Source organism: Odocoileus virginianus, unplaced genomic scaffold, assembly GCF_023699985.2.
Source record: "Odocoileus virginianus isolate 20LAN1187 ecotype Illinois unplaced genomic scaffold, Ovbor_1.2 Unplaced_Contig_2, whole genome shotgun sequence".
Lineage (NCBI taxonomy): Eukaryota > Metazoa > Chordata > Mammalia > Artiodactyla > Cervidae > Odocoileus > Odocoileus virginianus.
The window spans coordinates 1,560,082-1,573,257 of record NW_027224319.1 but is presented as its reverse complement, the minus strand read 5'-3'; the positions used below and the strand labels follow the sequence as shown (position 1 = coordinate 1,573,257).

The window sequence follows — 13,176 nt, the reverse complement described above, 5'->3', positions numbered from 1 at the left end:
TGCCAGGCGCCCCACTCCCAGAAGCAACCCAGGAGACTTGGGAGCACGTGGAAGGCCGCTGGAGTTTGGCAGGGTGACTTTGAGGTGCGGAGGAGAAGACTGGCCCTCGTGGCTGGGGAAGAGCCTGCATTCGGAGGACGCATCAAAGGACAGCCCACCTGGGTACACCATCCAGGTGAATGCTGCAGGCGACTCTGGTGCTCTCGGCTGCTACCCCGGGCTCCAGACAGGCGGTCAGATAGACCCCTGCCGCAGACTGCGACTCAGGGACTCCTTTCTCTCCAGTTTATTTATCTACTGAAATATAGTTGATTTACAATGATGTGTTAGCTTCTGCCGCATAGCAGAGTGATTCAGTTGTGCGTGTATATATATATTCTTTTTCATATTTCCCACTATGGTCCATCGCAGGTTATTGAATATAGTTCCCTGTGCTATACAAGTAGGACCTTATTGCTTATTCATCTTCTACATAATAGTTTACATCTGCTAATCCCAAACTCCCAGCTCTTCCCTCTCTCCCCCCAACCCCCCACAGCAACCACAGGTCTGTTCTCTATGTCCCTGAGCCTGTTTCTGTTTCAGAGGTAAGTTTGTATGTGTCGTATCTTAGGTTCCACATATAAGTGATATCATATGGAGTTTGTCTTTTTCTCTGTCTGACTTCTTTCACTTAGTATGATAATCTCTAGGTCCATCATGTTGCTGCAAATGATGGCGTTTCATTCTTTTTTGTGGCTGAGTAATAGTCCATTGTGTATATACACCATATCTGTATCCATTCATCTGTTGATGAACATTTAGGTTGTCCCCAGATCTTGGCTACTGTGAATGGTGCTGCTGTGCAGTGGAGGTGCACACATCTTTTTGAATTGTAGTTGTGTCCAGATATACGTCCAGGAGTGTGATTGCTGGGTCATTTTGTTGTTCAGTTGTGTCTGAGTCTGTGACCCCATGGACTGCAGCATGCCAGGCTCCTCTGTCCTCCACTATCTCCTGGAGTTTACTAAAGTTCATGTCGAGAGAGTCGGTGATGCCATCCAACCATCTTATCCTCTGCTACCCTCTTCTTTTGCCCTCAGTCTTTCCCAGCATCAGGGTCTTTTCCAGTGAGTCGGCTCTTCACATCAGGTGGCCAAAGTATTGGAGCTTCAGTTTCAGCATCAGTCCTTCCAATGAATATTCAGGGTTGATTTCCTTTAGGATTGACTGGTTTGATCTCCTTGCATCCAAAGGACTCTCAAGAGTCTTCTCCAGCATCACAGTTTGAAAGCATCAATTCTTCAGTGCTCAGCCTTCTTTATGGTCCAACTCTCACATCCGTACATGACTACTGGAAAAACCATAGCTTTGACTATATGAACCTTTGTCAGAAAAATGACATCTTACTTGCTAACTCTATTTTTAGTTTTCTAAGGAACCTCCATAACTGTTCTCCACTGAGTCTGCATCAGCTTCCATTCCCACCAACAGTGTAGGCGAGTTCAAAACAGAGGACTTCTTGAAGGAGAATTTGTCAATATCCTTAGCTAAGAATGTCGGGAAAATCCTGATGTCAAAACTAAAATCCTACACCTTCTCCTCAGTCAGTCTTCAGCTGCACTGATCTTAGGAAATCTGCCCTGGCCTGTGTCCTAGATCCCAGGCAGGCCGTCCGGCAGGCCTCTTTCCTGTCCCCATTTCCTAACCCTGGTTCCTGTCTCTGTCACACACACACCCGAGAACCTGGGTAGGTTGGGGCACCTCAGGAGCTCCAGGGCAGTGTGTTCTGTCCTGAACATCCACCCTGGGACAAGAAGGATCCCAGATGTGGTGTGTTTCCCTCCGGCTCTCGGGGTCTTCCCACAGCCCCAAGCCATCATCAGAATTCCCTGGGGGCTGGGATGTTCTGTGGGCCCCTCACCAGAGTCAAGTGCCGCTCCTGTATCCTGGGCTTAACATTGATGGACAGCTGTTGGAGCCCAGATCTGGTCTACAGCTATTTATATCTCTGGAAACTGTTTTGGTTTGGTTTTTGCTTTCCCCTCTTATTCCTCGTTGAGAGGACTGATGTTCCTTTTAGTTCTCTCCCAGCAGTCAACTCTAGCAAAATTTGGAGGCTCTGGTGTTTATCATTGGCCAGGCTGCATATCAGTTCGTAGAGAATGACTGCAATTCTAGGAATCGCAGCCTTAATTTGTTAGGCAAATACTCCTGCATCAGCAGTAGTGGTAGCTGCCAGTGGATCTGAGTTTTATGTGGTGAGATTTTTGGTTTTGTTTTCTTTTTCCCCCCTCTGATGAGAACTACTGTTTGCTAGAGCTGAGATCATCAAAACCATTTCAATTAGGACTTTGTGTGAGAATATAATTACACCTCCCAAAGATGCAGGCCTGGCCTAGGAAAGTGAGGGTAAAAAATAGATTCAGTAGGAGAATGATTACTGGTACAAGGGAGCCTGAATGGCAGCTCCCTTATTTTCAGTGATATTATACAGATCAAATAAAATCCTATTCCCTTTTATTTTACTTGAGCTTAGTATTCTTGTCCAAAATGAAAATCAGATGTTTTTCCTTTTCATTTTTTTATCCCCAAAGCAAATGGTTATGAACACTTCCTCAATATAATTTACTGGAGCCTTTTTTTTATTTTTAATTCCTAAAAGAACATTTACATTGCTTTCTTTTATGCCTGCAGTAACTTTTGATCAAAACATGACTCCATTCCCTTGTTTAATGTTGAGCATATGGATTAAAGGCTTCTTTTAATCTTAAGTACAGATTATGGCTCTCTCTCCCTTTAAGCAAACCGCCATAAAACTCTGGCCCCTCTCCAGATTTCTTCATTAAAGCTCTCTATTATTACAGTGTTTGTGGATGGCAGTCATTAAATGATTGTTATGCACAATGGCCACTTGATTGTAATTATTTAGCTGGCAATCAGTTATTGCAGCAATTTGGTGGTATAATTAAAAGGGAGCGTGTTTGTACCTGCCAGCGTCTCCGAGACGTTCAGCCCTGGATCAGGGGAAGCGTTGAATCTAAACACACAGACAGGAAGCATCAGGCTCTCCTGTGAATGCAAGCTTTTCTTCCGTTCTTCCCCATTCTGGTTCTTGGCCTCTTTTGTTCCACAAGGAGATGAACAGTCATGACAAAATAAGATGTGCTTAAGAATTTTTGTGCCGTAAACTCCTGAATCAGTAAACACATTGAGTAATGAATGTTTCCCCATGTGCTGAGAAATGGGTAGAAGTATATTAATATAATTCTGCTTTTATTTTTAAAACAAGCTTCCCCCCTGACACACCATAAATTTCAGCATTTCTTTCTTGATATGAGATGCCACTAACAAAAAGTTGGCAGAGAAGAAAGTGGCTTTCATTAACAGTCAACTGGGAAGCCATTAATCACTTTAATCACTTGAAGAAGTTAGTCACAGTGTGATCTCCAAGTTAAGAAGGGCCCCTGTATTATTCAGAACTCTTTGAGTTGTGTCAAAGCCCTAGTCCTAACCAGCGTAGCAAAGAGGAAATTTCCTGGCTTATAGAGTTGGAATGTTATTGGAACAGCTCATGGAATTAAAAGGAAGAGCTACTGGAACCAGACTCATTCATTCATGTCAATGTATGGCAAAACCACTACAATATTGTAAAGTAATTAGCCTCCAATTAAAATAAATATATTTTTTTTTAAAGGACTAAAAGGAAGAGCTGCAGGAACCAGGCTCAAGGTTAGGAACTGGGTTTCAGTCCCTCTGAGACTTTCTCTTCATCTCTCAGCCTGAGGATGGGGTTCCAGCTTCTCCCTTGGCAGGAACCATGGCCCTCAGTAGCCCCAGATTTCCCAGCTTCCAAGCTAAGCAACTCCAGTGGAAAGCAGCATATGTCTTCCATCATTTGTAAAGCAGTCAGTCTCAGGGAAGGATTCTGATTGGCCCTACCCTGAGTCATACACCCACCGCCTGGACTAATTACTGTGGCCAAGGAAATGGCACCCTGTGATTGGCCAAGCCTGGGTCTTGTGTTATCCCTGGGTGAGTTGTGGTTAACAGTACTGTCAGAGACATCAGTTTGTCCCCATAGGTAGTACCCAGTGTCTAAGAAAAACAAAGATTATTTTAGAAAGTGAATATGAAAATCTAAAGGATCCAAACTTTTCTCTACATGTTTTCCCACAGTATGGGTCTCCATCTTTCTTTTAGAAATACTCCACCTTTGTGAGACCATGTTGTCGGAGTTTTAGATGATTGTCCCACCTTACCTGTAGTCATTCTTGAGCCCTAAAGACCCCAGTAGTGTGATCTGTGGGCAGGGCCCTGAGGAGAAGGGACAGGCACAGATGAAAGAAGCCTGCAGTGGTGGCACGGCCGCCACCGCTGCGTTGTCACGGGTGCCTCTAGGTCCAGGGTTTCAGGGAGCACCGTTTTCAACTACCTTGTTGTATTCAACCACTTACCACAGCTCTGGATGATGAAACTTTCCATTTCTCTCCTGGTTTAGTTCCATATTTGAATCTCTGAGTGCAGAGGCAAAACAAGTCTGCAAAATAGCACACTTTAATAGAAAAAAAAAAAAAAAAACGCCTTTAAAGGAAAAACTGAATTGAAAATTTTTTTAAAACTGTCCCTCCTACCCTCGTCTCTCCCCTCCCCCCTCCAAACCTGATCAAATCAGTCTTCCTTATGGGGAAAGTGTGAATCATCCTATTTATTAAACAAGTAAGGAAGATAGTTGAAATGGGCAACCTCATACTTGAATAAAATCTCAATTTTCTCTTTATCTTAATCAGTGCATTTGTTGTTGTTGTTGTTATGTATTTATTTGTACAATTTCGATATTTAAGCTGAGGGTAACATAAACCACCAATAGGACACTACCTGAACTCTGAGGAAGGGCAGCAGCTTCTTTCAGCCGAGTGAGCATGTGTGTGTTTACACACACACTTTTTTAGTTTGTGGATGTTGGATGCTGCTAGAGAAGTTTCTTGGGAATCTAATCTTCTCAATGGCAAGCCCCAGCATCGCCTTTGCCAGCAGTTTAGTTCATATGGACTCGATGCCAACTTTCTTTTCACATATGTGAAATAACAGTTTGGCACACAGCAAACAAAACAGTGACAACCTAGAGAGAGGACTGGGTGCTCTTTTAAGAAGTAAAACGGGAAGATTCAGAACTCTTTTTTTTTTTCTTTAGGTGAACCAAGTTTAAATTAAATTAAATGTTACGCGAGATGACAGTATTTGCGTGACTCTCATGAAGTCAAAGGCCATGGCAATAAAGTATTTTCATTTTATAGAGTTTTTCTTGGAAAGGCTGCACACCATATGACAACATAGTACTTAAACCCCAGAGGCTGGTGCCAGCCCAGAATCCAAACATCTCGAAGTTGCTTCCAAAGCCCAGATATTTATCGGTTCCTTCTCTTGGAACCGAGCATCTCTGAATCAGTCCAAGTCCACCAGCTCAGAATCGCCTTCCCCAGCCCAGGGTTTCGAGTCTGAAGCACCGGGTGAGGCGTGTCCCTCCTGGAAGCAAAGGAGAAGCTGTTGAACAGCAGTTGTTTCAGATGAGTCACAAGCCCACAGAGAGCAGATCTGAGTGGATAATTTCTTCTCCAGCAAAATTTGTTTCTTGAATTATTCTTTAGCCAGAGAAAGTCAAGGGAGGCGAGCCCGTGTCGCAGTGGTCGTTGCTGTATGCGTGGCTGCCGGCCCCTTGGTCAGTTTTTGAAAACCCAGCTAACTCCTTCCAACGAACAGCCTCCCTCCCCAGCCCTTTCCTCTCAGGGCTGTGTGACTCTACTGGATTAGGAAACTCGGCAGCGAAGGGGCCCCTGTGTTCAGGCTTTCCATGCTTCTGCTGCACCAGGGTCAGTAAGAGGCCCCGTAAGCTCTGCTTTTCTGCTTCTCCAGCTTCACCCAAACAGGACTGGGAATCCCTGCCTTCTCTCCAGGCTGCATCCGTGCAGAAGACCTCTGAAAGCCCTGCTCAGCAGGAGTTGAAAGCTGGCTCCTCGGTGAATTTCCATCACAGTGTCCCTGCCAAGTCACACAAACCCGTCAGAGGAGGCGTGCCTAGATGAGCACCGGGTGCCAGCCCACTGGGTGACAGCTCAGCAACCAGCCCCAGGTGCCGCTGGCCAGGCGTCCCACTGCCCGCCCCCATCGTTAGACGCTGCCGTCGCCTGCTAGCGACAGAGAGCAGAAGGTCCCAGCCACAGTGGACGCTGGGAGCCGATGCCAGAAGCGTAAACAAGTCATAAATTACTCCTAATGCTTCTCGGCTACACTGCTCTCAGTCTTTAGTTATGGAAAAAAATGCTCCCTTTAATCTCTTTTATTTGTAGAATATAGTAGTCAGTCTTCCTGTGCGCCTGTAAACCTCACTTTTCTTCAACAAGCGTTTCCTAAGCTTGTGCTCTGGGCACAGTCCTGGAAGCCACCACCTGAGGACAGGCAATGGGAGTCCTTGTAAAACGGTGCAGCGTTTCAGTTTGGGGTGATGAGAAGGTTCTGGAGAGGGCAGTGGTGATGGTTGTACTATAGTGCAGAATACTTAACGTCACTTTCAAATGGCACAAATGGTAGCTTTTGTTATATGTACTGTGCTGTTATAAAAAAAACTATTTGCTGTAAGTTACAAGTTTTCATATCTCTGTTGTTCAGTCACTAAGGCACGTCGGACTCTTCGTGACCCCATGGGCTGCAGCACTCCCGGCTTCCCGGTCCTCCACTATCTCCTAGAGTTTGCTCAGGTTCATGTGCATTGAGTACTGATGCTATCCAACAATCTCATGCTCTTCCATCCTCTTTTTCCTCTTGTCTTCAGTCTTTTCCAGCATCATGGTCTTTTCCAGTGAGTCTGCTCTTCCCACCAGCTGGCCAAAGTATTAGAGCTTCAGCTTTAGCATTGAGGCTTTCAAATTGTGGTGCTGGAGAAGACTCTTCAGAGTCCCTTGGACAGCAAGGAGATCAAACGAGTCAGTCCTATAGGAAATCAATCCTGAATATTCATTGCAAGGACTGATGCTAAAGTTTTCATATATACTGTATCAAAATACGTGTGTGTGACAGCACAGAAACCTAGAATTGCACGTCTTGTATTTCACATAGCAAGTACTGAGGTCATGATTCCACTGATTTCTCCTATTGTCAGAATACTTTACCAGGTCTTAGTTAATAAATGATTATCCTCTAAAGCAGGAGTAAAAACTGAGTCTCAGCTAATGAGCTGTAAACGCACTCCTGAGTTAGGCCTTGGACTTCACGTCTGTACTGCAGTGCCCGAATATGACCGGAGCTCTGCTGAGCCTGGAGGACAGAGATTCAGATCGTGTTCTAGAGTCTGCGAAAATGGTGACAGGTCTTCGCAAATGGCCTGCAGGCTCTGGCTCCGGCCTCTGTCTTCGGCCGGCGGTGTGACGGGGTCAGTGGTCTCCTCTCTGCAGGCTGCCACGTCTTTATCCGCAAAATGGGAATGAAGATGCCCACCTTGTGGGGTTGCCGGGCCAAACGTGCAGACATCTGTGAGGCTTTCATGACAATCCCAGGACCATAACACGGCGGATGTCCGAGCCAGACTCCAGTGAGCCCTTCCTCCTACGTGTGTGGGAGCCCGTGAGCCGCCTCCTGAAACTCTCCTCTCCTTCTCCTGCTGCCCAGGACCCCCCTCGGGTCACTCTCTAGACTGGTTTCCGCTCTGCCGGCCTTTGCACTGGGCTGGGCAGTTGATGATATGAATATAGTGATGTTGTGTGAGAGGAAGCGGCCCGCCCTGAGCCCCCGGCCGTGTGCCAGCGGCAGCTGTGGGAACACAGCGATGCTCAGCGGCCAGCGTTCAGGCCTCTTGCTCTCTCAGAACCCGAGGCCCATCAGGGTCTCGCTTCTCAGACCTCCCACCTCTCCCCTGGGTTACTCTCTTTCCCTTGATCCCCTTTGATTTGACCTCTGTGTCCCTCAGTCTAGAGCCAGCAGCAAAGAAAGACCTGTCTTTTCGGCCCAGCAGGCCGCCCTCCCCAAGGTCTGAAAAACTGTGTCTGGCGACGATCACCCTCCCTTCCCTCTGGGTCCGTGCTGCTCCTCTGGCTCCAGGGGACAGCCTGGCCTTGCATTGGGCCTCACCAAGAGCTGACATCCAGCTTGTTGGAAGGTTCCTTTGATTGGTGGTGGTTTCTCAGCCTCCCAAGTTAATAATGTCCTTTTACATCTTATAAACACGCTTCCATGAGTTAATGCCAGCTAATAGCTAATGCCAGCGCTGCTCAACCCTTCTATTATTTTTTAAACCTTTTTATTGAGAATTATGTAATTTCTGTACAATTAAATCTTGGTTATGTATAAATCTTAGGTGTACCACTCAAGGAATTTTTATCATCTGTCCACCTGTGCAAATACCACCCAAGTTGAGATTTAGAACATTTCCGGTTACTCCAGAATGTCCCTTCGACCCTGTCCAGCCAACCCCCACTGAGGTGACTAATCCAACTAGTCACCTTACTTTGGGTTCTCAACTTTTTTCCACCTGTGCCCACCCTTCAGGCCTGCTCTCCTTCCCGTTTCACTTGTTGTTGTTCAGTCTCTTAAGTCATGTCCGGCTCTTTGCGACCCCATGGATTGCAGCATGCCCAGCTCTTCTGTCCTCCTCTGTCTCCCAGAGGTTGCTTGATTCATGTCCACTGAGTTGGTGATGCTTTCTAACCATCTCATCCTCTGTCGTCCCCTTCTCCTCCTGCCCTCAATCTTTCCCAGCATCAAGGTCTTTTCCAGTGAGTTGGCTCTTCACATCAGGTGGCCAAAGTATTGGAGCTTCAGCTTCAGCATCAGTCCTTCCAATGAATATTCAGGGTTGATTTCCTTTAGGATTGACTGGTTTGATCTCCTTGCAGTCCAAGGGACTCTCAAGAGTCTTCTCTAGCACCACAATTTGAAAGCATCAGTTCTTCAGAGCTCAGCCTTCTTTATGGTCCAACTCTCGCAACCTCCTTAATATAATTTAAGAATTCAAAATTAATTACTGCCTATTATGACCAAAGAGAAAGTAGAGATTCTCTTAGAAATGCTTCTCCTGCTGTCTCCCCACACACACGTTCCATACGCCCTCTGCCCCCTTCCCTGTACGTGTCCTCCTCCTTTCTGGTCATTCATGCTCAATCCCAGAATCTGGAAGAGAAGAAAGACAGTCCTCACCCGCCTCTGTCCCCCCTGGGACCTGCGTCCTATTTTTCTGGAGCTCAAACCTCACGGTGGACTGTTCTCTAAGCCAGGTAAGACCGTGGTTCTTAGAATCGTCCAGTGTCCACTGAGCTCCCCACGTGCAGATGCCAGCTTTCCGTTTTCTGTCAGAGCAGCATTTTTCTTTCTCCTGCTTATGTTTTGTGTTTTCTTGGTGGTGAGAAGTGCATTTGACGAGGACTGGTAACATTGCATGCCCCTTTCAGCATCTTACCGTTGTCCATCTTGAGGAATACAATGGGATTATTTCACGGGAGGTGCACAAAAACCCCCATTTCAGCATGCCCTGCCACCCTCAAGTCCTCATATTTAAAAGTGGAACTTAGTTTGTTTATCCTGTACAGTAAAGATATCTGCAAGAAGCTGCTATTTTATTGACATTGGAGCCAAATAGGAAACCAGAGGATCCACAGATATTATCTGGTTTAAGACAGTGGGTTCTCTACAGATTGGCTGTGAAGCCAGTCGGGTTAGACTGCACAGAAGGACTGAAGGAACTTGTTGTGGACACAGTGTTTATTCCTTGGGCTTTGTAGGCCTCCTGATGTTCCCAGAGTTCCAAGGGCTGGGGGGTGGGGGGCGGGGTGGCACTTAGAGAGAGGAAGCGAAGATGAAACCAGCAAGGAAGAATCAAGATAGAGTGCATCCTTACCATGGAAATAAATTATAATATTCTTTGCTATGGAGCAGAATTTTCTGTGGTTTGACAGTTACATGTAATCATTTGTGATATCACATGCACAGTATTGGACAAAGTGCAGTTCACGGCCTAAAGGGAAGGTGATATGCCAAAAGGTTCAGTCCTCAAAACTGTCTCTTTCAGCATTTTTATCCATGACTTAGATTGGGATGACATTGGTACATCTACCAAATCCATGGGTGATGCTAAACCAGGGAAGAACGCTGAAATCAGGATCTAAAGATATCGTGACAGACATGAGGCTGCAGCTAAAACACTAAAACACAGTAGGCACAAGTCTAAGTCCTTAAATCTTAGGAAGAAAAGAAGTTTCCATGAGCAAAGGACGGGGAGATGCAGTAAGTGGCCCCCATGGAAAGAGGTTTTCAGTGCTCAGGAGCACAGCTCTAGTGAAGCAGCGCGAGGGGTGTGGCAGATGACAGACAGCTTCTGCACCATGAGGCTCCGTCCCTAGGAACCCACTGCCAGAACCTGCACCTAAAGAAGCCAAGGGTCGTGGAGGACCGGGCTTGAGGACTGTGTTACTGGGAGCATCCTCAGATAGAAGCATGAGCGGTTAGGTGGAGGAGGGAACCAGAGGATGCCTGGTCCCGCCCCCAGATACCCGACGGCTGTCCCCCATGTTGGGGGGTGGTGTGGCTTATGCCCCAGGGGCCAAGCCAGGAGTAGAGAGAATTACGGAGAAGGGTCTCTCATTTCCTAGCCCACCCTTCAGGTTGTCGGGGAGGATGGAGTAGGTGGGCTCGTGACCATGCAGGGGGAAGGAACGTCTGTGTGCACTGAACCACAGTCCAGGCTCTGGTTCACTGGCCTGGGCTGGGCTGCCCGGGAAGGGGGCAGGAATCATCATGGATCTTGACATGTGGACAGAGTTACGGAGTGCTGGCTGACTGAAGACTCGGAGGTAGACATGCATGGGGTGAGGCGAGGGGTGGGAAATAATGAGAGGGAAGTTTGCATTGATAACAGGGGGGTGGGGGCACCAGGAAGCCCCGGGCTGGAGAGGCCGCCAGGTTCGCTGCTGCAGACCTTCCACCATGCGCTGCAGAGGGTTTTATGAGGGCGAGGTGAGGTGCATGATCCTAAGGGCAGATGGGCGCTGAAGTCCTCGGACACCGAGCTCCTGTGTGGCCTCATACAGGCAGGCGGGTGGCAGACACCCCGACCCCACAGCTGCTCTGCCAGACCACACCTCTCAGTAGCTGCTCCTGCTGCAGAGGGGCAAGTTCCCGAAGACTCGGGGGCGGGGGGGGGGGGGGGGAGACGCCTCCCTAGGACCAGAGGAACTAGGCTCACTCTTGCGGCCGTGGCGGCACGTGGCCTCAGGGGTTTCTGCTGACACTAGCCCTCTGGACTCCCTGCAGCTTTCAGTCCTCGCTGCTGCTGGCTGCCCTTCTGACAGCCCTGGGTGCCTGTGGTCCACTCTGCCGTTGTTCATAAGTGTGGTGTGTGCGTGCTGTCATGTCTGACTCTTTTGCGACCCTGTAGACGGTAGCCCAGCAGGCTCCTCTGACCATGGGATTTCCCAGGCAAGAATCAGTTGCGATTTCCTTCTCCAGGAGATCTTGCCCACCCAGGGATCGAACCCGGGGCTGTTTGTCTCCTGCACTGGCAAATGCTTCCTTCGTTCCAGCCACCTCACACTCTTCGTCTGGCTTAGTTTAACTTTCCACATTCACCCTTCATTTTCCCTTAACTGAACAAGAGCATGAGGTGGTTGGGTGGCATCCCCGACTCCACGGACATGAGCTTGAGCAAGCTCCGGGAGTTGGTGAGGACAGGGAAGCCGGGCGTGCTGCAGTCCCTGGGGTCGCAAAGAGTCGGGCACAACTGAGCGACTGAATGGACCTGAACGAGCTCCAGCGAGATGCGGGGCGCACGCAGCGGACGCCGCCTGCGAGTCCAACCCTGCGCATCACAGCTTGTGCTTCCAGGCCACTCGCACAGGGCGGCCCCGAGATGCGAGTCCATCAGGGCCGCCTCCCTGCCCGGCAGCCGAGGCCGGGTGATGGGAGCATGTTTTCACAAGAATGGAGAATAGCCCATTTTGTGAGAGCGGAAGCTGCTGGAAGGAGGACGTTATCGCTTTTTTCACTAAAGAAACTTTCACAGGGAAAGGGCTTGGCATCAGCAAGGCCAAGTTAAACAGGATACAGCCTTCTCTCCCAGCGTTTCCCCCGCCGCACCCCTGTCCTCACCCGGGCGCGCGCGGGTCACTTCCTAATCTGTGAATGGGTTCGCTGACCTGGGGGCAGGGGCAAGAGGGAGAGGTTTTGCTTGCATAGACTCTCGGAGGGAAGTCAGTCTGCAAGCTTCCCAAGGATGAGAGCATGTGTTCTCTTCCTCCCCCCAACTCCGTGAGACAGCCGCAGACTCCCTGCTGCAGCGAAAGTCTGCCACCGCTGCATCTGGGGGCTCCCTCTGGCCGTGTTTGCCCTGGCCTTCCCTGGGGATGGCGGAGGCCGGGTTTCGTGCCCTCCCCCGCCCAGACCAGTGCCTCTGAAAGGGTGTTTCCGGGCTGCCAAAGGGACCGGGATGGCTGGGGGCTATTTAAAAAGCCGGACACCGCTTCTGTGACTTCTCACCGAGTCCTGACCTTTGATAATCCCATCACCGTGAGGCTCCCAAGCCCCGTCCCCTTGGGTCTCTACCCAGTTTGAGCAAAGAATCCGGAGGGCTTTACAGGCTAGTTCTTTTAAGACTGGGTTACCAGTCCTCCTAACGCTAGAAAGGAAAATAAAGTTACTACTCGAATTAAACAAAAAGCCACAGAACTTTCCTAACGCCCTTTCCAGCGTGGCCCTGGTGGCTCAGGTGGTAAAGAATCTGTCTGCAATGCAGGAGACCTGGGTTCGGCCCCTGGGTGGGGAAGGTCCCCTGGAGAAGGGAATGGCAACCCACTCCAGTATTCTTGCCTGGAGAATCCTGTGGACAGAGGAGCCTGGCGGGCTGCAGTCCATGGGGTCACAGAGAGTCAGATAAGACTGACCGGCTAACACTTTATTTCTTATGTTCATAATTATTCAAGCTCTGAGTTTTTCTGTCACCTGATTTTCCATAGTCTTCACCCCATCGTACCTGGATATATTCCTACTCTGTCTTAATGCAGGTCATACAGAGCGTGCTTCTCCCTCCAGACACCGAGCAGATCGGTGGCTTAATTTTTATTTCAAATGTGGTCTGTGAGTCATCATCACGGGGCCGCTTTGGCCCTTGAGGCTGATATTGTTCCCCAGAAGTTTCTGCCAGTGTTCCAGGCTGTTCTG

General features: G+C 48.7%; 1 protein-coding gene across 3 annotated transcripts in view; it reads left to right on the top strand.

The window, feature by feature from the left end:
* ATG7 (autophagy related 7) overlaps nt 1-13,176 on the top strand; it is a 384,864-nt gene that overhangs the window by 286,021 nt on the left and 85,667 nt on the right. The window lies entirely within an intron of this gene.